At 45.3% G+C, this 23,394-nt stretch overlaps 1 long non-coding RNA gene across 1 annotated transcript; it reads right to left on the minus strand.

Moving 5' to 3' along the window:
* Nucleotides 1-957: 957 nt before the first annotated feature.
* LOC135913287 (uncharacterized) lies at nucleotides 958-6,281 on the minus strand. The gene is made up of 3 exons (XR_010567951.2): nucleotides 6,197-6,281; nucleotides 2,414-2,460; nucleotides 958-1,056 (listed from the first exon to the last, which is right to left on the minus strand). It is a non-coding gene; the product is annotated as an uncharacterized lncRNA (long non-coding RNA).
* Nucleotides 6,282-23,394: the final 17,113 nt, after the last annotated feature.

A 23,394-nucleotide genomic window follows, 5' to 3' on the forward strand; every position in this document is an offset into this window, starting at 1 on the left:
TCAGAGAGGATAATCTTGGAAAATTGAACTTTTCAGTCATATGGAATTGTTAAGGCAAATCACAGCACACTTTATTACCATGCCGAAGGGCACCCCCATTCCAGGACTAAATATTCCAGAAACATGATTTCCAGAGCACAGATATCAAAGAACAAAAAACAGTAAACTGAAGTGCAGTAACAACAATCTCTTTCAGTAAGCACACTTCCATTCGTGTACAATATCAAATGAAACATAGCTTATTAAATTTATGCAGCACTTATATGGAAATATTTTAATGGCCGAGTCCAAATGTGAGAAGATTTAGGTGTTTTTTTAGGTACTATTCCTTTATGAATTAAACTTTTAATGCTTAGCATCCTGTAAAACAACAACAACCTTAGGTATTTGTACCCTTAAGAGAGAACGAGCCACTTCAGGTGCTTTGACTGTATTTCAGGATGTTTAGAAATCATTGTCAATCACAACAAAATGAGCAACGCATTCCTGCATCAGCTCTAGCATATGATGACACGCGTCATCACAGCCAGATCCTACACACTAGACGCAAACTATAAGGTCAGGCACACATTCGTCAATTAAAAGCGTTATTTATTCTTCAGCTACTAAGGTCTCACTGTGATAATCCACGTTGGTTCTTTTCATGGCTTTAGGCTACGAGACAGGCCACTCACAGCTTCACTAACCTAAGTCTAATGTGCCAGTAAATGACGGGCAGTGGTTACTAGAAATTGCTAACTCATCTCTGTGGGCTAATTGATGGGGTACTGCAAGTACATAGTACAGTGTGCATATGTGCATACAGTGCATAAACAAGACGGGACGTCCCACATTGTTCTCAGTGCACAAGCAGGGTACTTGCAATGCCGGAAGAAACTGAAAGAGAGAAAGAGAGAGGCCACCTACGCAGGAGCGCGCCAAAGCACCTGGCCACGGCTCTCCGGTTGAAGGCGTCCAGTGTGACCAGCGTCTCCATGGTGCACAGTCCGTGGTCGTCGCTGAACTGCTGCAGCCGATCCCACAAACGCAGCATGGAGCCTTGCGGCGCCACGCAGGCTGCAATCGTGTGTGCGCAATCACACATGAGCACTTGGGCGATTCCACGAGAGGTTGAAATGTGGCGAGATTTCACGAATTTTTTTAATAAAGAAGTTCGGTGATACAATTCTGTTTCGCATGACTTCACGGTGCCAATGTTTGTGATTGAGAACTCAAAAATTACCCACTGCAGTTACACTTTTCTTAACCGTTAATTATGATTCCTCGAAAACATTATCGTTCAGCACCAACGTGCAGTGTATCCCCAAACTGCGATCATAAAATGCATTCTTGAATTGCTAGATCCCGCGTAAACAAGAAAAAATGCGAGGCATGCGTGACCGAGAGCAGCAGCCACCCACAGTGGCAGTTCACTGAAGTGTGTTTGCCCGCCTGCATTACGTGAAAAATGCCACCATGCAATGCGTTTACTATTCAGGTACCAGCAAATCTCGTGGCTCACCACGCATCGCCAATCATAGTTACCACGATAAGCATCTCCACTTATCTGTTTAACAGCACGTGTGGCATAGTGCCGTGGGAAAAGTACCGCACAATTTTAATGGGCGATAACCCAAGCGCACCGTCGTTCCCTGCTGCAGGTGTCACGAAGTGAGTGGCATGTTTCGTTCTGGCAGCATCGCATTCCAACGTTGCCTACCAGTTAAGACTTAGTTTTGGTTTCCTGTCACCATCTTACATATAATTCCGTAGCTTCTGATATTATTTTTAGCAAAAGCACAACAGCTAACCTTTATTTTTGTCCCGGATGGCTTGTATTCTGTGTGCAGTACATTATAAGAATTTATTTCTCTAATTTCTGCAGTGCGTTTGAGTCACAGAAAATCTATTGTAACAGTACTGCCTTTCGTCTGCCTAAATGTACAGTGTGCCTTTTTAAAAACAAATGTAGTTTCTTGACGCAGCAATAGGAGGCAACCTCAGGCCACTCTAATATCAATCGATACACTTTTCCATAGCCTGATCGGCAGTGGCCAAACAAGGGGAGTCTACGGCAACTGCAGTTATTGGCCCGATCAAAGACACTTAAAGTGTTCCTGGAAAGCTGTCTTCTTCCGTGATCAGAATGTGCTGTGGGACTAGATGAAGATAGAGAAGATGACACACACACAGTGCTGTATGTGCGTTTTCTTCCTGTCTTGCCGCCCTGCCCATTTTAATCACAAATCAATAGCAACAAGCCTGCCAACATGCTTGAGGTGAAGTTCTGTCCTCCTATTTCTTATCAGAAATTATGAGAGCACCTCACACAGCCGAGGTGCTCCATTCAACAAAGCCTTCACGTTAGCTCCAATGCAACACAGTAGTGCCGTGCAGTGAAGCTGACAAACAGGGGAAGGAAAACAATGCTCACCATCCGCTGCAGGCACAGGATGCACCACGGTCTCGTCGGGAGGGGCACTGGGCGATAATGAATTAGAAAGGAACAAAAACTTACTGAAAGCAGCGTAATGAGAGTGGTAGGCACTAACAATTTTTAAGCCTGAACTTCTGTTTCGTTTGTGCTCTGATTTTATGCAAAGGTCGCATCTTGTGGTGCATACATTTTGTTACCAGGTTTATGTACACTCTTTGCCTGTTTAATCCAGGACAAAAACAGAAGTAAGTGTTTTCTGTTTTTGGATTACTACCAGTTCAAAACCTTGCTCGCTGCAGCAGCAAAAGTGCAGTATGCCCCGTGCTTTACCCTACCGCTGACAGACAATGCCAGCAATTCCCAGCAGCAAAGTTGGCATTTTTTTATGTCAGAGCTTGTGACAGACACAATCACTTCTGGTTTGTTACGACTCGAACAAGAAATTATTGTACATAAATACGGTAATAAAGCTTCACAGTGCATACATTTTACTACCATACTTATGTACATTAATTGGCTGCTTATACAGAAGGTATGTTTTCTGTTGAGATGTCTGTCCTAAAAATTTCCGACTTTGTCGTAGTATATTGGCACATTGCCTGCCACTGGTACAGTAAAAAGGCTCATACGTAATAAATTTCATGTGTGTGATTACTTGTAATTTGTCACATTTTTTGGTCATTTTGTACTTTCACAATTACACTTTTTACTGGATAATGCTCACTGCAATACAGTTACTTTTTCAGTAACTAACCACATGCAATTAGTTCCTTTCCTGACGCGACAAGGTGTAACAGGCAACACAGCTTTAGGAACCGGAATTCAGAGGGAACTACAGTGAAATGCCCCTGATTGCGCCATGCAGCAGTCTCACGGATGCACACGTACAGACCGGAAAACCTGGAAGCTCAATATTTGTTTCCTTGTGCTAACGCTCCGACAGATGCTGGCTGACGAATGGAGCCGGTGCTCGTATGTTTCGGTGGCGACGAGCACTGCTGAGAAGTCGCCTATGGACAATTAGTAAAACTTTTCAATGGCCCAAGCAGGATCATCTTCATGTGCCAGCAACGACAAAACAACGAAGCCCTGTGGTTTACAAGAGGACGCAGGTGTTGAGCAACGACAATCTTGTGTGCGAAATGTCCTTGCAATGGCACCGCACAATCCCCTAGCGTGCACATCGAGCAAGTTCTCATCGCTGCTGCAGATTAATTCGCGACAAAAACGAGGCAAGATGACCAACGAAATTTTTGTTTTGAAATCTGTTTATAAAAGTAAGCAATGTAGGAAGGGTGGCACAGGATGCACTGAACGTGCCAGGCCAGCTCATTTTATTTACGGACTCCGTGCAATGTTATAAACAATTCGAACAAAAGTAACGTAATGGTTTACTTTTTAGTAACTCCTCAATTATTTTCGTTGGGCGGTGATTGTAATTGTGATCGGTTACTTTTTTTTCTGTAATGTGTAAGAGCCTGGGTAAAACACAGAGCATGCCATGCTATTGCTGTTGTAGTGAACAAGGTATTGAACCAGACCTAAACCGCAAATCATACGTTATCTTTGGATGCGCCGAAACTGAACCAGAATATCTCATGTGTATATATATCTTCACTCTATAATGAAAACCGGGGAAAAAAAAGAGACGTTTTTAGGTTGAGCTTGGCCACCTTTTCTGTGGCTTTTCATCACGCTATGACCCTGTGGATCAACTATAGTACCTCGTTCGGAAATGTACGAGACCGCTGGCATTTTAAGAGTGACCACAACGTTAGGATGGTTTTCAATGTGTTGCATTAGGAGGCATACATTAGGAGGCACACAGGTGTTTAGAAATTGGTGACTGTCGATAGCATTTTTTCTATGGCGAAGAACCTATGTATAATCACCAAAATGAAGAAGCTGGGCAGTCACACTTGATCCCACCAGTATAACTATAGTGGTTACATTAGAAATTGCAAAATTCTATGGAGTTCTGACGTACCGCTTATGAGGTAGGCTTCACCAACATGATTTTTCTTTACTTCAACCGTGAGGAACAGCCTCTGCGCCTTCCTTTTAGAGTACAGCTCTTAATGGCCTATTCCCGCGGTGAGTGTTGTCGGCACAACCGAGCGAACGAGCACAATCACGAAAGATAAAAGAGCGAATGCGGAGAGGCAGATGAAAGACATGAGCCACGAACAGCCGAGACCAATGAGAGCGGCCCCTTCAGTGATGTGCGCACGGGAAACTGATTTCGTGCGGTCTTGCCCGACCGCTCGATGCGTACTCGTAATTGGTCTCAGCTTGACCGCTTGTTTCGTACTATTGTCTGCTTGCGTCAGCTCTCGCTCATGCTTGTTTTGACTGTCATGGTTTGCAATTGTTTTTTAATCTGATTGTTTATGTGACGCAAATTGTGTACAACTTTCTGGAAGACAAGCGGCACCTGCGATTACACTGCTACTTTCAACGAGTCACTTATAAAAGCCGATGCCCTTGAGCTGCAGATCAGATTTTCGACGATTGCCGACTCTGCTACAAGTCGCTCCCAAACTCTATGCCTCAGTATATTGTGAAATGAAAACACGTATAGAGGAGCACTCAAATTTCGCATTAGGGAGCATCATAATCATCAGCGATATTTTTTGTTGCCTTTTTGTGTCGCTTGGGAGCATTGCTGAGTGTTTGTACAACATTAATTTATGCCCTTTTTCTGTAATTATACTCAGGTTATGCAAAAGAACAGGTATTGATTCAAATCGGTTTGAAATGCCATTTTGTTTGCTCAGAAGTTCAACCGGAGCTGAACTGTTTTTTACTGAACCAAAAGCTTAAGTGAGAGGTGTTGCCACCACTTTTCTCTTGCAGAATCTACGTCTTTTCTTTTTGTCAGCTGTGGCAGCAAATGAGAGGTAATCCCGATTTCTTCAGGAAGAGGCAAGCAGCGCACGCATACATGATAAAGCTGCATGAACCATTAAATGCCACTTCTGAGTGAAACCCGTGTGCAACTGAGCCAGCGGTTTAGCCCAAAATGCTACATGGCCCCTGCTGCTATTTACACGTTCACTATGTGCTTTCTGAGGCATGCTCACTCGTGTGAGCATGCCTCAGAAAAACAAGCAGAAAAACGGCAATTTGGTGCAGCACTTCCACCGCTAAGTCAAAGGATCACTTTGACTGCACGCTTGCTGTTTCACAGTATGGCCAATCTCATGTAAGACACAGCAGGATCTGCTGATATAATTTTACTGTGCCATACAGCCCACAGCAGTAGGAAATAGTCTAAACTCTATTGATGTCACACCTGCTTATTGGTGCAAAACTCAGAAACAAGAAATGCAAGAAAACACAGAAGTTTGGTTTTCATTTTCTCCAGTAAAAGCGAACCTTTTTTTTCCAGATAGTAAATTAATAATGAGGTTTGAAATGAAAATGAAATTATGGGGTTTTAAGTGCCAAAACCCCTATCTGACAATGAGGCACGCCATAGTGAGGGACTACGAAAATTTGGACCACCTGGAGTTCTTTAACGTGCACCTAAATCTAAGTACACCGGTGTTTTTGCATTTTGCCCCCATTGAAATGCGGCTGCTGTGGCCGGGATTCGATCCCGTGACCTCGTGCTTAGCAGCCCAACACCATAGCTACTAAGCAACCACGGTGGGTAACAATGAGTTATGAGAGCATGTCAAACCACTCTAACTGCTGCCTACTCTCTGTTGTCCCATTAACTGCAGTCGCAATAAGGGAATCAGGCAAAGCAAGAAACTGGAGGCCATAGCTGCCTACACTTGTGCCACGGGAGCCTGCTCTGGCTCGTCCTCGGGTGGTGCCGGTCCTTCTGGAATGGGTAGCTGGTCTTCCTCGGCCCCTGCACAGGCACAGACGATTTGAGCAACAATGCACCAGCTTGTGGCCAGGGAACGCCGACTCCTGCATGACGCTGAATTTCCAACAGCGCCACATAATTTGTTACAACGGAACACAGAGCGAAATATGGTACTGCTGATACCATGTGAATTCCTTGACCATCTGAGGGTCAATGACGTAAATATATGGCGCCGCAAACAAGTCTAAAATGGTTGATGCCGTATATTTACGGCACCGCGAACAAGTCCAAAATGGTTGAAGCCGTATATTTACGGCGCCGTCTGTATGTTTAAAAAGCACGCCAATTCCTTAACTTTTTCTTTTCTGTAATGTGCTACCACTAAATGGGTCTAGAGTACGGTGTTGGTACATTTTTTCGTACCGCCCTAATCCTATACCCCCCACTACAAACACACACACATATCCCCCTTTTTTTATGTATGCATACAATTCCTCGCCATGACGGATCATAGCCTCCTTTATTTTTGAAAAATAGAGGAGGCTATGGACGGATTGACCAGTTCAAGTTGTCAACTTGTCAGTAACTGTCATAGGAATCACTGTAATAAACACAATTCCACAATCGGATTGCTTACTTTCATTTTTTGTTGCGACACTGAGGACTACATAGAACTTTATTTTGCATATGTAAGAGAAGTATGTGGATATCATGAGCTTTAGCCAATGTGCGACACAAAGACAAAGCAGCTGCTACAACACGAACTGCATTGAGGGCCACACAACATATACGTAATTAAAGGTGCAAAATATAGGGGGAGGCTTCAAAATACGCTCTGTAGCACTGCGAAGTATAACATATATTGTACATGTACAATAAATGTTCAAAAAAACAATGCATCAATGTCCCATTTGCCTTCAAGTTTATTATCAAGTTCAAGTTTACTGAAGTTTATTATGAGCATGTGTACAACAGGAATGTACTGACACACCCGCAGTCAAGGTGGCTGTTCGAGGTGTGCTGGCTGCCTTGGTGTAAGAAAAAGAAATTGGGTGAATGTCGACACCAGTGCCACTGCTTCTTGCCTCTGACCTGCACGTGCCTCTGTGGCATCTTTGTGCACAAGTGTGCTGGCGTGGCGAGGGGTAGGAGTCATCCGAGAGAAATAGTATTGTTTACATGGAGAAGTGGCTGGTCACATTGCCTGTCGCTTTCCCTCAAATGCTTCCTTGGTGACTAAGATGACACACCCGCAGTCAAGGTGGCTGTTCGGGGTGTGCTGGCTGCCTAAATGAAAGAAAAAGAAAGAGAGATGAATGTCGAAACCAGTGCTATTGCTTCTTGCCTCTTACCTGCATTTGCCTCCACGGCCTCTTGGCTTGCGGAGTCTGTATGAGGGGGCTGCTAGGCGTAGGCATTGTCTAAGCAAAAAGAAAAGGCCATTCAAATGGGGAATTTTTGAAATAAATACAGTTATGTCTGCTTCTTGCACTCCTCTTGCCTAAAAATTTTCAAACATAGTGTCCAGTACACACCAGCACTTTGACTGCTTTTTGTTTTTTACCTGCAGGTGTTGCTGCGAGATCCTTAGTATGGATGCGTGCAGCATTGTAACACTTAGTGGAGGAATTTGAAGCGGTAGCCAAAAATATAAAGAATCATCCTTCTCTGCATGAATGCTTTCAATTTCTAAATGCAGTGGTAACTATCACTATTAGTGCAAGGCCCCCCATATCTATGCGGCATGTGCCATAGCTCGAAACTGAATTTTTCCTTTAGTGTTTCACAAGGCGTCTGATATGTCCACATTAGATGTGATGCGTTTGTTTTTATTTATCCCAGTGTGGAGAGAGCATCGTTAAATTGTTTTTTAATATTGCGTGTCTTGTTTTTTGGTTTATTCCTGAATTTATTAAGCAGCAGCCTCATGATGCTAAAGTGACTTATGTAATGGCAATCAGCTTTTGTTTTGCAGAAAAAACGCATTTCCTGACCCATTGTTTGACATCCCCGCTCTCGCATAATTTTGCAGAGTATTCTGCCTATATTGACTTGCTTGACCTCCACTAAACAGTCTTGCATTTTCAAATACGACTCTTTCCTTAATATCATTCGACACTTCTCATATTTTCTGTACCTTGGGCTTCTGATACTCTGCATTCACCATTTTTGCTTGTTTCTGACTAGAAATGTCTTCTTTAATTTAGAGCTTAATTTTACTTTTGGAACACACGGAAGAGCTTGCCATTGCATATCTGCATAAAAGGGAAACATGTTTCATTAAACATTTGCAAAATCCAATTGAAGATTGATGAATGCAGCTTGCAGTGTGAAATGACTGAATGAGCCATAAAAGTAACTCATCTCACTTGGTAAATTAAAGCACATATTAGTGTGATGTACAAGATACGTTACACTAACGTGGTGAATTCTCTTGCTTATACAGCAAAATATTCGGTGCATGATAAAAAATTATTTTTGCATACCCCTTGTACACACTGATTTAAAGAAAATGAGCTGGAGCTGTCCACATGATCTACTTATTTTACCTGCGAGTATGATCAACAAAAATGTGTCCCAGCTGCTAAGTGGTATTTGAGATAATGTCAGTACTGCATATGTGCCTGTTGTCTAAAATAATTGAATTTTGAAAATCCTCGCAGGGATCTGATGTGCACATCTGCAGTTTATGGATACATGTAAAAGACTCAGCATCAAGTGCAAGTGGACGGTCCCACAGGCCCGGAATCGATCATGCAAATAGATTCGCTGCACAAATTTGTGACCGGAAAAGATATTCCACATGAAATGGCATGCACGCAAGTGTTGAAAATATTGCACAGTTAACAAAACGCCTACGCTAATAATATGTGGGTTGATGCACTCGTTATGCAAAACGGAGGTGAGGCGCGCAGGCAGGACACAAGAGTAGAGTATTTACAAGCAAACAACACGAGTGCCACCCACTTCTCTACTCTTGCGTCCTGTCAGCACGCCTCACATCTGTTTTGCATAATGAATCCTTACCAACTAGCTCAGCTTTCTGTCGTTCTAAGTCTCGATGCACTCGATTTCGTCCGCATTAGGCACTCGCCTCTTGATTACTTCGTGGCACAGAAATACTCGGCATCAGGCTGTTTTTCTGCTGTGGCCTTTATAGAAGCATGACTGTTCAAAGTGCAACAATTAAACAGATTCTTTAAGCTGCTTGTGGCTTCGCCAGTACAATTCCGGTGCGCTGGTCCGCCTGTCCAGCAATTTCCTACTGAAGGGAAACCTGCAAATAAAAACACCGCTCCGCATGTAGAAAAATGCTCTACTGTGACGCTTCTCAAACGATTGTGATGCACCACAAGAGCTGCCTACTCGCGTGATATGCTCAACAAGGAGATACATTCGTTTACTTACATGTGAAGGTATATGCCAGAGCACTTCGGGGCTTCGGTGGCACATAAGGCACGAGTGTGCCATAGCGTCCGATGTCGACGCGCGATCGCATGTCAAACCTAAACCGCCTAAACTGTACGAAACTACTACGCAACCAAAAAACCGATTCGAAACCGAAATTCGCGTCATTATTTATTGCATGAATGCGTACATCGTGATTTACATAAATCACGGACTTAGCGATCGCTTTCTGTAAACTTAATATTAACGCACCACTTTCATAAAGTCATCAGGTATGCGTTTTAGATGAAAAAGCATAAGGTAACCTGTACTTGTTTTCAGCTCTTTCAATAGTAATTGCGCTGGCCACATTGACCAGCAGCAACAGGGCGGCGCCCTAGAGGTTCTCACTTTTCCGGCCCAGCTTTTCCTCTAGAGTTGTTCTACTAACTCTATGGTTGCAATCTTGTGATGGCAATGGCGATGACGCTCGCAAGGCTGGCTTCGATGGTAGGCTGTTCCAAACGCTGATTAGGCTTTGGTTTCGCAGTGAATTGCATCACTCAAGCAAATTCCATAGGAAATTTTCTCACAAAGAAAAAAGACTAACGATAGAATCGAATGAATACTGTAATAATTTATTGTGAGGCACCAACTTGGCTTCAAGAATTTTCAGGAGCAGGCAGTAAACAGGCATTTTTGATGGGAAATGATCTGTGTTCAACACATTCACTGTACCCTAAGTGCCGCAAAGATTGACATTGCTGCTACTGGAGTCACCCCTGTAGTCGCTAAGCACAAGGCTGCGGGATCCAATCCTAGCCACGGCAGCCGCATTTCGATGGGGGCAAAATGGAAAAACAACTGCGTGCTTAGATTTAGGTGCACATTAAAGAACCCCAGGTGGTCCAAATCATTCCTTCACTACGGTGTGCCTCATAATCAGATTGTGGTTTTAGCACGTAAAACCCCGTATCTTTTCTTACCACTGCAGTCACCATCGGGGTCGGGCGGGCGCGTAATGACTAACCAGGCAAGTTCGAATTAACTGGCAAAGGTCAATTTCAGAAGCAGGATAACAAGGGTTTGGTTGGGCACCAGCTGGAACCTTTAGTGGGGATTGCACAGAAAAAGTGAACAAACCGGTCAAATCAACAGAAGTCTACTATATAACCAAACAGGGCTCTACACAATGGCACAGGCAACAATACACTAATGTCTGGATTCCACCGAATATATAAATAGGAAAAAACCTTGGTATAATGATGTCGGTAAAATAGGCACTTTTTACTGTTATATCGAAATTTTCTTATGTTGAAATTTGACCATAATTTTATGCAAGTAAGTACGGTGAGACATACCCGCTGCAAAATAAAGCACACACACAAAAAAGACACATACATGATGGCGCAGGCGGAATTATCCAAATTATTGGGCAATCAGAAAAGACAAGCTTCAATCACAATATTGTAGCAGTTTTGCCTGAAAGGCGAAGCACCGATAGCGATAGCAAAGTACAACACAACTACACGATGTAACGTTTGCAGTTTTATCAGCCACATAAATAGCAGCAAACATTTGCTTACCAAATTAGCTTCAAAAATCAAAGGCAAACCTGAACAGATCTCACTCGTTGACAGGGAACACTCGCTGTTACAAAGCTGGCTTGACGAAGAGCGCAAATAGAAGGGAGCAAATGCTGTCTATGGCCTCTCCGTTCAACACGTCTATGAAGCTTGAGATTACGTGCCCTACAGCACGCACTCGATCACATTACCGTGCTCCTATTCCTCCTCCCCCTTGCGCACATGGGAAGACGGCACGCATCAAGCCACCGTCCTTCTCGACTTACCCTCGCCCCTACAACACACGTCGTGCAAGTGCTGTAGAGTGCTACTGCACCTGGACTTTATACAGGGCATAACGGCAACAGGGTCTTGCGTTCTGTACTAAAACCATTACTCGTCTTTATCAGACGCTGCTCTGCTTCGGCTGCCACCTCGTCAGGGCACTTATAACACAACATCTCCGAGCCCGTCACGTGAATTATTGTGACAGGTTGCTCGACGCTAGAAAAAGAGATTGATGTGCGCCTACGAACGGTGTTCAGAACAAAGGGCCACCATACGTTGTTTCACAAAGATGGTAGTTATGAACAACAGTCATCCGCAAGAGGCACTATGCTGATGAACTATTTCACCTTTGCTTTGCAAGTTCTGTCTTGCTTGATGTGCAGCTTGTACTACGAGGCCCCAGATCGACTGCTCAATGTATTATGTTCTGGTGCACTGCTTGAGCTCCAATATATCATCGTGTGATCGCAACTGTGTCATCGAATGCCCTTTATGCCTGTCATCGTGGCTTTAGTGCTTGTGCCAACGCCGGTGATGTTGATTGACATGGAATTGTACGCGGCTATAAGAAGTTCCATCCCGCCAGTCTCGTCAAGCGGGCAACATGGCAGCGCAGGAGGCCCTATATGCTGACAAACTCTTTTATCTTCACTGTGCAAATTTGTGCTTACTTACCAGCACCTTGCTATCGTAGTGATAATCGTTTTCTGCTGCCGCTACTGCTGCCTTACCCACTTGATGTTAAGAACGTCCTTTTGTGCATTTGTTCACTTCAAATAATTTTGCTATTATGTCGTGATATTAAATCGAACCCAGGCCCGAAGGATCATGACCCCTTGATCAAGCTGCTTATGGGGCAAAATGAAATGACTGCGTTAATCAATAACGTTATTTCACAGCAAGGGAAGCTGTAAATGAACATGGCTTGTCTCGCCGAGAGAATGGGTGGCGTAAAGACCCACAAAATGCTTATGAATTAAATGGAAGCAGAAGTAAATTAACTAAAAGAAGCTGTATGTGAACTTCAGAATATAAATGCTTTACTAGTAAACAAAGTTGATGCTCTGGAAAACAGAAGCCAAAGAAGCAACTGCAACTTTATTGGATATGGCTTAGAAGAAGAGGCAACTGAAACATCAGATAGCCTCATAATTATGCTCAAAAAGAAACTTTTTCAAGAAAAACTAAGCGTTACTGCCAACGGCTCAGAAATATTCCAGACTCGGTAAAAGAAGGGATGATGGGCATCTTGTAATCGTTAAGCTGATAGACAATTGGGAGAAAGTGACAATACTGAAGGTGTCTTCCAAACTCAAGAGAACAACTACTTCAGTGACTGAGGAATATTCTTGTGAATAATTTTTCTTCTGATTAATATTGTACTGCACAAAACCAAGGAAATTAATCAATTCTCATGTGTGCATTGCATTAAAATTGGGTAAACTACTTCAGTGAACTATTGTGTGTGTATGCTACGTCACTATGGTTTTGAGTTGTGATCTACAAATATTGTTCCTATTTCATGTTTATTGTTGATAATTCTACATTGCAAAAGCTGATGTCTCTGTATTTTTATTTGTTTAGTTTTCTGTATTTTTCTATTTCTAGTCTTGTTTATTAGCATTGATATAACCACTCCAGCTTGGGCCTGAATAGGGACTGTAGTATACGTAAATAAACAAATAAATTATTTAATAAAAGTGTGTTACAGTCAGAAAGATTTCCGGCTTAGCACAGGAGAGGCCAAACGGAGCAAAAGTGAAGCTGGTGTTAGATAAAAGGAGCATTGATGGCACTATGTATGGCTGGAATGAAGAGACTATCGCTAAAAAATTCCAAAGGAAGGTAAATGACCTCATAAGGAAAATAAACTGGGCTATACGGTGTCGAACACGAACTGTCGCAGCACAGTTAACGAAGCCGTACAGTTGGACACAATCTTTATACGCAACCTAGATATCATTATGTTCACAGAGAGATGGCTCAGCAACGACGTGTTTGATAGAGAATTTGTAGCACAGGGTATGACATGTTCCAGAAGGGTTGTGACAGGAGACAAGGAGGAGTTGCCATTTTGTATAAGAGCTCATTACATCTGCAGAAATTGCCAGAGGTTGAGGGTGTAGAAAGTGTATTTTGCAACATACGCACCAATAATATCAGGCACACTCTTGGTGTAGTTCACAGACCACCCAAGTCATCTTCGGTCGTGCTAGAGAAACTTAAAGATAATATGCACTGTCATCTAAAGCGAAAAGACACGTTGATCTTCGGGGGTGACTTCAACCTGCCAAACATAAACTGGACAACTTTTCGTCGTGTTCCTCGCAAATAATTGAAAATGACACGTTAAGACATTATGTTTGATTTCAATTTCTGCAGATTGCTAATGATGCTACTAGAATTGCAAATGGCATGACATCTATTCTTGACCTTTGTTTTGTAACTGAGAATATAAGAAAGGTGCCACTTGTAACCTACTGAATGGTATATCAGATCACAAAGCCATTTTGTTGACATTAGGTGGTGAATCATCAGAACAAGGTCGAGTGCTTTTCTAACTTTTCTGAAACAAAAAATGAATCTATTACTGATGTTCTCGCATTTCACTTCGATGACCTTAAAGATAGTTTTTGCAACATCAATGAGTTATGGTCATTGGACACATATTGTCCAAGATTGTACGCAACAATCTGAGCGTACGATATCTTAAAAGCTCATGAACGTAATCTGTGAATTTCATGAGAAACATAGAGATTGTAGAAAGAGTTGAAAAGTTAAAAAAAAATGTCTGAAGGAGACACTTCATGAAATTTGGCGCTAAAGATAAGTAAACTACAGGAAGAACCGAAACGGCAGATCATTAGGGGTAAGGAAAGCTAATATAATAAAAACATGCAACATTTATTAAAACATCCCCTGAAAAGATTTAGAGGTCGATTAGTTTGGGAAACAGTTCTAGAAGTATACTTTTACTGGACGGCAAGTGTGTTAGCGACGACCACGCTGCTTGTTCTGCATTTAATGGTCATTTCAAAAGTATTTCCACGCAGGACGACCATTGTCTTTAGCCCTTTGCGATTTTTGTTCCTTCTATACCTGACCTGATTGTATAATTTCTCAGGAGGGTGTTTTTAACTTACTGCTGAACCTTGATGTTACGAAGTCGCTGGGACCAGCCGACCTCCCAAATTCCATTTTTAAATGCTATGCTGAGTGGTGTTCAAAATAATTGTCTGTGTTGTTCACTCGGTCCCTTGATCAAGATGTGTTACCCGATGACTGGAGGACTGCCTCAGTCACGCCTTTGCTAAAGACAGGAGACAATACGTTCATTCATAATTATCAAGCGATCTCATTACCATCAACACCCTGTAAAATTTAATAGCACATACCGTATTTACTCGAATCTAACGTGCACCTTTCTTCCGATAAAACGGGTCCAAAAATTGCATGCACGTTAGAATCGAATACGACCCTAAACCCGCATTACCATATCGCCATTGGCATTCGAAAAAATGGCTGCTTCTAGCCTAGCTGCCATAGGTTCCTCCATGTGCATACCTCCGTGCTGTACATGTAACCAAGCACTGGTGTAAACTAGTCCACCGCCTGTCTTCCTGCTTTCTGCGTTTATTCAATCAGCATGGAAGCACCGACTACAAAGACATGCCAAGTCAACAATGGTGCTACATTTAAAAGGAACGTTATAATGTGTGCAGAGGAGGACAGAAATCGGGTTGCATCAGAGGCATTCGGAGTTCCCAAAACATGCGTGCAGGACTGCCGCAAGCAGGAGGAGAACATTTTCGCCAGCAAAGCAACAAGGAAGGGTTTCAGTGGACTGAAGCAGGGTCGCTTCACCGAAATAGAAGAACTGCTCGTGGAATACGTGCAAGAGCAGTGAGCGGCACAGCGGCCTGTGACCACCGATTTGCTCAAAGTACGGGCGATGCAGTTCCCACAGAAAGGGCTAATGCGGAGTTACTTCAAAGCGAGCAGGTGCTGGCTATCAAATTTTATGCAAAGAGAAAGCTTCTCTTCGAAGGCAGACAGGGATGTGCCGAAAATTGCCCGAAGAATATGAAGAGAAATTGCACAGCTTTCAGCGTCTTGAATTTGCGCCACAGAAACAGCCACCACTTTGGACAGATTGTAAATGCCGATCAGACACCGCTCTACTTTGACATGTCTGCCACCACGACCATTGGAAAGAAGGGGGCAAAGCAAGTGCGTGCTTTGTCTTCCGGCCACGAAAAAACTAGAGTCACCGCAATGCTTTGTTGCATTGCGGATGGGTACAAGCTGCCCATCCGCATATCGTCAGTGGCTGCCATGAATTTATGCCCGCCTATAAAATGAAGCGTGCCTCGCTGCAGGACTTTGCTGGATGGGTGAAAGATTCATGGTGCACGATCCCATCTGCCATGGTCAACAAGGCCTTTAATAAGCGCGGGATTTCGAATGTCATGGATGGCACCGAGGATGAAATGCTTTGGTGTGTTGACAGCAATAAGGAGTTGTCTGATAGCAACGACGAGTGATGTCTATTGCACCATGCGACTCGTACCGACACAGTGAAAATCATGGCAGCAAGGTGCACCCCTTCCATTTGTGTTTTTATTCGTGGCAACTTTAGTGTATAGGGAATATATCTGTTTTTTCAAAATGAGAGAAAATAGTATTTCTATATGAAAGCATGAGGTGTGCGGTATTGTACTCTTCTTTTTTGGTCATGGAAAACGGGTGCGCGTTACAATCGAGGTTTTCATTTTTTTTTAGAAATAATTTGGCCACAGAAGAAGGGTGCACGTAACAATCGAGGGCGCGTTAGAATCGAGTAAATATGGTAAGTATGAGACTCAACCTTGGTAGTGCTGCATTTCTTTGGTCCAAAGATAAAGTGTGCAAAAAGGATTGTTAAAGAATATGCAAATTCGTGTCTGTGTATGCATGCGTGAGGTGCACACAGGCTTTTGTTTCTGTGTCGCATGTGCATTTTTTTACAGTTTGGGATAAATCACAGTCCTTTGTTTCTAGCATGAGCAGGAGGCCCCAATTCAGCTTTTACTATTGGACCTCCTTCTGTATACCTATAGTATCTGTAAAGTATTTTTACATAATAATAAAAATTTATGTGTTGATTGATTGATTGATTGATTGATACCACTACTAAATGAAGGCTTAATTGCCTCGTAAACAAAAGTATTCCCTGCTGAAATTGTGTGCAAGGAAGCTTAACTATACATAATGCCACTTTACTATTGCTTTACTTTACTATGCTGAACTGCAGGAGGTGCAGCTCACTGTAATGTTTTCTGAGGTGTCGGACACAACGCTAGGTGCTAAGAATTTCTCAAGTCCTGTTTGGTCCACGAAATCAACTGCAGTTTTGTCTATGAGACAATATCTTTACCATAAATGTAAGTGCACAATTCCAGCCATGACACTGCTGAGCTGACAACCATATTTGCTGTCAATCATCAAACGCAAAGGATGGGAAAGATCGAAGAGGAAGCATCGCGTGATTACTTTAAGCATAGTCATAAAAACACAGCCTGTGCTCGTTACAACAGACGTTCGGATATAATGAACCATATTACACTGTTGGTTTATTCCAGCTATTTTATTAATGCAACTAAGTTCGTTTTTAATAGACCGCGCTACAACAGACTATCGGCTACAGCGGTCGAAATTAGTGGCAAGTTTTGCCAAATTCGGGCTTATAATATGGACTTTTGCCGTGTCGACACGGGCTGGCAACTGACTTGCGAGAGTCAGCCGACGATTGTGGCTCAATATCGTTCGCACGAATGAGCAAGGTGGGGCAGAAGCATGCCGTCTTCTTTCGTGCGTGAGTCATGGTGGCGGTGCGAGGGAGAGGGTGGTTCTACTCTGGCAGCTGCTGCTTACGGCGCAGCTGTGGGACGGCACATTTTGAAACTGATCTGCGATGTGGACAAAGTGCACCCAGTGCCGGTAGCTTCGTATGTGCTGTGCTTTCGACGTTTAGTTAGCGTTGAAGCGAGAGACAGCACAAAGGTCCATTCGCTCTCTGCTGCTACCGTGCTTCCTCACTCCAATGTTTTTTTTGGCAGCAACTTTTCGCGGTCATCGAGCGAGATGTGTTTATGTTTACCTGGGCACGCATGACACCATGCTTGTTAATTTAGTTGGTAAGCGAACGTTTACAACTTTATACGATTGACAAAACTACTATCCTTACTTCGCACAGCTATTGTTACGAACTTGCACCGCTGCACCACGATAACGGCTTTGTGGTCCCGTAGCGCTCGTCACCCGTTTCGTGACAGAGCGTTGGTAGCGAAGACTCCGAGCCTGGCGTCGATGAGAAATACAAAAGGGACTTTATACATTATATACAGGTTATCATACAGGACATGAACGGATCGGCACTGGGGCCGAGAGCTCACACAAACGCGACTGTTCTCGCACGACGGCGTCCGGCGAAAACGCGTGACACATCTCACCCCAGTCGGGAGCGACCCTCTCTCCAGGTGGGGTCGGCGGATCCTGTTTTCGAGCGGCGTGTCGCTGCTTTTATAATCCCCGAGGCCCATTGTCACTCAAACGGCCCAATACAAAGTCAGCACACGACGGTCGTCCGAGGGGGCCAACCAGCGACCGCGCTGGCCACTCGGTTCAAAGTTCGCGCGCGCGGTGACCTCCAGGCAAGGGAGGTGCGGCGCCGGGCCGTCGGGCACACGCGGACACGTCAAAACACGCTGCTCCGCCGATGCTTCTCCCGCACGAAGGCGCAGCATCTTGACTTGTGAAGGGAGAATTATGGCGCTCGCAGGATAGATTCTGCATCTTGCAGATTCGGGATCCGGGCTTGTGGTAATGGCACAACAGCATCCCCGCCCTCAGATAAGGCGCCGGGAAGACGAGCTGCCTCCACGTGGCTTGGATGCCAGGCGCGCACGTTCGTCAGGCTCGTCCAAGTTCACGTCCAGTGTCGGGACGCCAGGTAACCTCACGTGCCCAGGTCCGACTCGCCAGGACAGGAGCTCTGCTCACCACGTCGTCGCCAAGGCACCTTGACCAGCTCCGCTCGGGTCGTTCCTAAGACCTTGCTTCTCGCCACTGGTCCCGCTTGGTCGTTCTGCAGCTTGCAAAATCGACCGGCAAAAGGCAACACCCAACACGAACAAGTGCCCTCTGTCTCCCGTCAAACACCAGACAAAGCCATAATTCAAATCAACCTAATTAATCGCTATCCCCTTTTTCTCCCGCTGCAACAAGAGGCAGGTGTACGATCTAGCACACAAGGCTCAAACAATCAGTTTTCAAATCAACAACACACCAAAATAGAAACAATTATTAATCAGCAATAATAATTACAAATAGAATGGTCCCCTTGAAATCGCTTTGGACCGAAAACATACTTCTGAGGAAGCAACTGAGGTCATTCATTTTTCCCGGCGATATTTTCGCGGAATCTGAAGCTGCTTATATTTGCGACCCAGCTTATCCGTGTAGCGGCGGTACAATAAGCCAGGTTCCTTGCCAAATGAAACCCCCTTTTTTTCCACTCCCCGTTTGACGCTCTTCCTCAGATCGGCTAATGAACAATCTTCCTGTTGCTCGCGAATCAGACTTTTTCTTTCAACTGCAGCCTGCTCCTGCCGGCTGGCGGAAACCGGAGCGAGTGCGGAGCCCGCGTCGCCTAATTGCGGCGTCGAGTCTATATCGCGGCTAGCACTGCACGCGTCACTCCCACTCACTTCCAGGACCCGCTCGTCTAGGCCAGCCTCCGAGCTCTGCCTCTCCCGTGACTGCTCGCCACTCAAGTTACCGTGATCGGTCCGTGTGCCGCACCGCTGTTCGCTCACCGACGCTGAGTCAAGTTCCCTCGACAGCGGGCGCGCTTTGGATCGCGTGGGGGCCATGTACGCCACGTCGGCAAAGAATGATTTGCCGTGATCCCTCAGCAACTGCTCCGAGCTATTTGAGAAGAGGTAGGAAAATTGCTCCGGGAGGGCGGCTGACACAGCGGCTTCGGTGTTAAGTTTCCCAAATTCTCCTTCAATGCTAACCGTTGCGATCGGTAAACAGACACTCTCCTTCTCGGCCACTTGCCGTATCCTAACGCACTCTCCCGTAAAATCACTCGAGGAGACGAAAGACGGGTGAACAACGTCCATAGTTGCTGCAGAGTCCCGCAGTGCTCGGCACTTCTTGCCGTTTACCTTAATTTCCTGCACATAGGGCTCCAATAGACGTATGTTTTTGTGAGTTTCCTGTATCGTTGCAAAAGCAATTCTCTCTGGGCAGCTTGCAGCGATGTGCCCTTGCTTTTTGCAATTGTAGCAGGTTAACGGTCTCCGTTTTTCAAAAGAACGCGTCATTTCGTTTCGCTGTTTCGGACCATCGTCATCATTCTGAGATGCATTCTGTCCATCCCTTACAGTTTCTTTGGGAAGGGACTCGTCGTCCCGAAACTCGCGACGCGTGATTTCCTTCCGTTCGTCGGGCTTCCCGTAAAACCCATCTCTTCTATCTGCTTTTTCTATGCGCACTGCCTTGCTGTGCAAGCTGCGGCGTGTGTAATACTCTTCCGCTAACTCTGCTGCCTTGTTTAGCTTAACCTCCTTTAGCCTATCTTGCAGCCAGAGCCGGACATCCTCATCAATGCAACGGTAGAACTGCTCCAACGCGATGCATTCGACAATTTTGTCGCGGTCGTCGAAAACCTCTTCGCCCTTCAGCCATTCCACCAGGTCGGCTTTTAGACGAAACGCGAAGTCAACATTCGACTCCTTACCCTTTTTTGCATACCGGAACCTCTGCCGGAAAGCTTCGGGCGACAATTTGTACTTCCGCAGTAGCGCTTCCTTCACATCACTGTAGCTCTCAAACGCCTCTTTCGATAAGCAAGTGATTACGTCTGATGCCTCCCCAGGAAGCAAGGCTAACAGATTCTGTGCCCAAAGGGATCGCTCAATGCTATTCCGTTCGCACACGTGCTCAAATTTCACGAGGTATTTGGCCATATCCTCTCCGACGACAAAGGGTGGAAGTTGATCGCGTATTCTTGGAACATTAGAAGTGAGACTAGGCGCTGGCGAGCTATTTCGGGTCTCCAACTCTTTCATTTTAAGCTCGTGCTCACGAATCTCTCTCCTTTCCTCCTTTTCCTCCTCGCGACGTTGCTGTTCTCTCCTTTCCTCCTCGCGACGTTGCTGTTCTCTCCTTTCCTCCTTTTCCTCTTCGCGACGTTCCTGTTCTCTCCTTTCCTCCTTTTCCCGTCGTTCATTTTCCTTCCTCTCCTGCTCGCAACATTCCTTCTCCTCCCTTTCCCGACGTTCATTGATACCCGCCCAGGCCTCAGCGGCTTCCTCAGCCGTTACGTCCCCGGTCCTCATGACCTCAAGGATCGCATTCTTTCTTTTGGTTGAGCCCAACTCAATGCCCAACTCCTCACAAATTTCGAGAAGTTCCTTCACCTTGTACTTCTCCATCGTTCACACTGTCCTCCTGCTGTTTACCCTTTTTGAAAATACCTGCCGTACGCTACTATAACACTACTAGTAAGACATATGCAAGTATTTCACACACTGCCCCGTTTTACCCCCTCAGCATCCCCTGGTTTTCAAAACACTCTTACTAGGCTTGAAACACTCAAGGTTATCACAATGCAACACCAAGTCAATCCCTGAGCTACTATAACCTGTGTCAGAGAAAGTCTGGTGTTTGAGGTAAACTTCAGGCACTCACCGCGCCGAGGTAGCTGATGCCGGTCAATCCCGTAGCTGCCATCCAGTGTTACGAACTTGCACCGCTGCACCACGATAACGGCTTTGTGGTCCCGTAGCGCTCGTCACCCGTTTCGTGACAGAGCGTTGGTAGCGAAGACTCCGAGCCTGGCGTCGATGAGAAATACAAAAGGGACTTTATACATTATATACAGGTTATCATACAGGACATGAACGGATCGGCACTGGGGCCGAGAGCTCACACAAACGCGACTGTTCTCGCACGACGGCGTCCGGCGAAAACGCGTGACACATCTCACCCCAGTCGGGAGCGACCCTCTCTCCAGGTGGGGTCGGCGGATCCTGTTTTCGAGCGGCGTGTCGCTGCTTTTATAATCCCCGAGGCCCATTGTCACTCAAACGGCCCAATACAAAGTCAGCACACGACGGTCGTCCGAGGGGGCCAACCAGCGACCGCGCTGGCCACTCGGTTCAAAGTTCGCGCGCGCGGTGACCTCCAGGCAAGGGAGGTGCGGCGCCGGGCCGTCGGGCACACGCGGACACGTCAAAACACGCTGCTCCGCCGAGGCTTCTCCCGCACGAAGGCGCAGCATCTTGACTTGTGAAGGGAGAATTATGGCGCTCGCAGGATAGATTCTGCATCTTGCAGATTCGGGATCCGGGCTTGTGGTAATGGCACAACACTATCTACTAATTTGCTATCGCAATTAATGCTTCGCATCTTGGTTGAAACTTCAACCCTTTTTTGTTTTTTAATTTGCACATTCGTCACTCCCACTTTGCAATAATGCTATAAATTGCGATAAAAGTTTTAGAAGCGAGGCGTTTCGGATATTTCGGATAAAACGGACATATTTTGTTGGATTATCAGGGTGCATTGCAACGAGTCGTCTGTATACTAAAAAAGGCTCATGGGAAATAGAACCTCACCACGTGATGAGACAGCAATAATTTTTATCTGCTGAGCGCATGGAATGGAGACAGCGCGACGAGGGCACCACGAAAACTGGAGGCGTAATCGTACAGTGTATGAAAAAGCCCAACAACTGTGCAAGGCCCACTCCCGAAGACTCACTGCCCAGATTGGCTCTGGAGAGAATGTCGTGGGGTGGCATTGTAAGAGGCTGGCTTGCCGAGGCTAGCTGCTTGGCGTCATGCTCCCTACTATTTGCATTTTCCGTCCGTCACGGCACCAAGCATGTGTGCAGAAGCTACATTGGCAATGTTCATTCGAATTATGGTTTACAAGGAGCGATGCTGAAAGTCTGCCTCACCTCGTTCTTCTCGCAGATTGCTCTGGATAGCGAGCATTTGGAATGACCGGTTGCTCCACAGAGGCAGCAGTAGTCTCACTCATCATAGGCAATGCCACAAGCGCAGTTCAGCAGCACGACCAGCGAATGAGCAGTGTCATGATCTCAAGTCACGCTGAACGGCAGCCACAAAGCAGTGCTTTCGCACGAAGGGTAGAGCGCCCAAGCAAAACAGGGGAGGCTTCGAACGAACGCTGAATGGGGGTGGTAACTGCGCTGATGAAACCCATTAAACTGGAGCAACCCTGACCGCTCCAAACTTGCTCCTATCTCGCAACGACGCAGCTCACAGTGCACTTTGTTAGGCCTTGGCCGCAAGAGAAAAATGGAATACTCACATGGCATGTGGAGGTCCGCATTCGTGAAGGGGAGGGGGAAATCGCAGTTGTGGCGCACAGCCGCGTATTCCCGTGCTTGATCTTTCTTGTATTTTCTGCCCTCATACATTGTCTCCCGTATCATATTGCCATTCTCGCTGCAAATTTAGCTATGTTTTGGGCTTAGGCTAGGCAAAATAAACAGAACTTGCTCAGATAACTGACAAAATACATTTTTTTGCTCAGGGCTCACTCGGACTCGCCAAAGTGCAAGTCAGCCTGACTCGCTAGGATTCAGACTCGCCAAAAAGCAACTCAGCTGCGTGGTTGTCGTGTTTGCGTGCAAGCGCTGCACAACAATATTAAGAGGTGCCATTCTTGTTTTTGTGGCAGTAAATCATCCAATGGCGATGTTAAATTTGTATAAATACGAAATGCACCTTAAGATGCAAACGTGTTATCAAAGCTGAATTATACCGAGAACATGCCAGCCGTGATGGTCCACGAACTAATGCTGCTTTCGGCAAGCATGAGGAGACGTCTCCCAA

The sequence above is a fragment of the Dermacentor albipictus genome, chromosome 6 (assembly GCF_038994185.2).
Source record: "Dermacentor albipictus isolate Rhodes 1998 colony chromosome 6, USDA_Dalb.pri_finalv2, whole genome shotgun sequence".
Classification (NCBI taxonomy): domain Eukaryota; kingdom Metazoa; phylum Arthropoda; class Arachnida; order Ixodida; family Ixodidae; genus Dermacentor; species Dermacentor albipictus.